We start from the raw sequence: 3,468 nt of genomic DNA, 5'->3' as shown, positions 1-3,468 counted from the left end.
AAAATCTAGTAAAACGCTATGTAAAATGTAGTAATTATGAGATATATTTTGTACTATCCAAGTTTTTGATTTCTTACATGATCAAAAAATTTACTATATTTTACATGTTATGTTACTATATTTTGTATAGAACGTTACTAGGGGTGTAGAATAAGCTATTCTACACTCAAGCTTAGTTTAGCGTTACTATATATATATATATGTATATATATATATATATATATATATATATATATATATATATATATGGGTTTATGTCCTCTACAACATTCACTTATGTCTATTTCATCAAATTGCATTTTCTGCTAAGTGAATGTGATCCGACCCTTCCCCCTCTATGCTATACTCAACCCAATCTATTCACAAATTCTTCATGTGCGTTCTATTTGAAACTCGTTCAACATCTTCACTGTGTCCTTGTCAGCTGAAGAATTTGCGAACGGAACTTAAAGCTTATCTTATCCAATTTTTTGGTTTTTACCGCTCAAACTGTCACGTATCCCACGATAAGACTTATCTATTCACCCACGATCTAACATGATCTCCACTTCTCAGTACGTGGGTGACACATGTCATGCGGATGAGAAGGGTCAGGGGCACGTTCGTCCTAAATCTTCGGGCGAACAGTTTTAACTGCGACTATAAATACCCCCTCTCCCTTTCCTCACTTCCTTTACTCTGCTCGTACGCTCTTTCTCTCGCTCGAGCTTCTCAAACCCTAGCGCCGCCGCTAACTCCATCGTCGCCGGTGAGGAAGAGCTTCACTGCCTCGACCTCATCACCGTCGTACTTGCGCTGGCCGCGGAAATCTTCACTCCGCCGTCGCTGTAGTTGTCTTCCTCCGCCGAGTTAGGGCGTGGAAGATCTACACCGATGAACTTCACTGTTCTACTTCCCAGTTCGTCGTGTTCTTCACCTAGGGTAATTAAAAGTTACTTTTACTACCCTCTTTGATTCAAATTTTCACTAAAAAATCTTCAGTGGTGTTTTATTCTTCAAATCCTCACACACAAAACACCTCACTAGTCATATGTTCTTGATTCGTTTCTCTAAGCATCATTTTTCTTCAAGATTCCTCAATTGTGTGGATCCTCGATCTATACAACTCTGGAACCTGAGACAAAGAACGCTTAGTGAAATTCTTCAAGGCTCATCTGGTCAAATTCCTAAAACTTGTTCTTTTTGAAAAACCTTCTGAGAACGCATATGACCTCTCCAAATTCCTCACAACTATACTCTGTTCACAGGTACTCATGTCCACTGCTGAATCACTAGGTTCTCATCAACTTAACTCATTTGTAGCGTTCCTCGAAGAAAAGTTGCATACTTCTTCAGAAAATTCGATTGTTCAAATTTCTCATCTGAAGAATATGGCAGATGGTAAGAAACCGCAGAAAGGAGGAAAGAAGCCCAAGGTCATGACTGCTTTTGAAATACCTGACGCCATCTATGCTGATTATTGCACACCTGATGAGGCTAAGTACGGAAAAGAAAATAAAAATCAGCGCAAGGTGCGCATATAGAAGATTGAAAGGAGATGGGCAAGAGAATGGATGGAGTACAGTTATGTAACTCCGAAGTATATGAAGAAATTCGCACTAAATCCTCCATGCCCAAAAACTCCATTGGCACCTGGCCAAGAAGCTGAACCCACCAGCATCAAGCGTGGTGAGGATTTTCCTGAAGAATGGTCCAAACGCCAAGCCAAGTTGGCGAGACAAGCCAAAGAAGCAGTGAGGAAATTAAATGAAGACTCTGTTGCTGCTGCTGCCACTGAGGCCTCTGTCAGGCCAAGAAAATCAATGGCAAAGAAGCCCGCTCACAAGCCAAGTGCTTCACCAACTATGCCCTCACGGCCAAGCTCCTCAGCAATGCCCTCACGGCCAAAATCTTCAAAGCCCTCATGGCCAGATTCTTCAAAGCCCTCACGGCCAGATCCTCATGCTGCCCATGCTCCTCCAAAGTCCTCTGCTCCTCCTCCAAAGTCCTTAGCTGCTCCGGCAAAGTCCTCAACACCTGTACATCTAGCCACGTGCCAAAGGACTACAGGCATCTCTATTGCCTCTGGTGCCTCAGCGAGTTCCTCAGCTGCACCAAAATCTTCATCAGGCCCCACTCTGCTGAAGACAAAGGCAACGGCTGGTCGAGGTCCTCGGCCAAGTCCGAAGAAGAAACAGGTTGCCTTCCAAGTGCCATCTGACGATGAAGCTGATGATGATGAACTTGCTAAAATCATCAGAGACCGCCAAGAAAGGGCCGCTAGAGCCAAAGGCACAAATGTGCCACTGCTTTTGGATCCAAGGGCGATCCTAGATTACATTGATCTCTGGCACAAGGAACCAAACACTCCTATGCCCGATTTCAATTTGTCTCATGGTCAAAGTCACATGCTGACCCATTTCATCACTAAAGAGAAATGGAAATTTGAGAAGGCCAGGCAAATCAAGAAGGCTCAGTTCAGAAAGGAGAAGTTCCTGAGGAAAAACGTTGTCAAAATGACAACTGATGAACTCCTTCAGATCCAGTCTGAAATCAAAGACCTCAGCGATGATTTCAATGCTTACTATGCTGATTGGCAAGGAGCCAAAGTCGGGTTTGTGAAACCGATTGAAAAGTTTACAAATGTTGCAGCCCCATCGCAACAAGAAACTCCTCAAGCTGAAGCTTCTGCCCAACCAAGTGAAGAACATGCCAGCACCGCTGATGACATTCAGGCTGCTGATGAAAATGCTAGTTCTAGGGCTGATGACTCCATTCCAGCCGCTGAAGAAATTGCCAGGGCATCCACTAGTGGTGCACGTGAAGAAACTGAAGAAGTCAAGGCAACTGCATCAGTTGTGCCTGAAGAAAATCAACCAGATTCCTCAGCTCCATCTGCGCCTACACCAACTCCAATTCTTCCATGTGCATTCGATGTGAAGAAGACCAAGGCTGCAGAGCGAGCTGCGGTGAAGAAAAGGAAAGCATCAAGTGCTTCAGAATCTTCAGCTCCAAAGAAGATGAAGCCTATGACAAGCACTATTGAAAATCCAATTGATGCTGTTCCAATTTCCACCATGCCATCAAAGGACCTTGTTCCTTTTGGTGAAGAATATGTGATCCCTAGCGGATCTGATGAAGAAAATCATTTTGTTGCTTCGTCAGAGCAGATTGATGAAGAAATTGAAGTGGATACGATCCCTTTAACAAATGTTGCTTCCTCGCCAATGCCTCAGTTCACAGCTGAAGAGGCTGGCGTTGAAGAAAATGAAGATGAAGACGTGGACATTGGTTGCACAATGCCCGTGATGAATGATGACTTTTGGGAAAGTCAGCACCCCAATACTCCACTCTTCAGCCCATTACAACAAATACATCAGTCCCCTGCACCAACCGTTCAAATGGGCTCTGAAGAAACTCATCCCACCTCATTTGTACATGAAGAAATTCCAGCCAGTGGTGCTGAAGAAACTGTTGTTGCTGCTCCTT

The sequence above is a fragment of the Triticum dicoccoides genome, chromosome 6B (genome assembly GCF_002162155.2).
Source record: "Triticum dicoccoides isolate Atlit2015 ecotype Zavitan chromosome 6B, WEW_v2.0, whole genome shotgun sequence".
In the NCBI taxonomy this organism is placed as follows: Eukaryota; Viridiplantae; Streptophyta; class Magnoliopsida; order Poales; family Poaceae; genus Triticum; species Triticum dicoccoides.
This window is presented reverse-complemented; position numbering follows the sequence as displayed.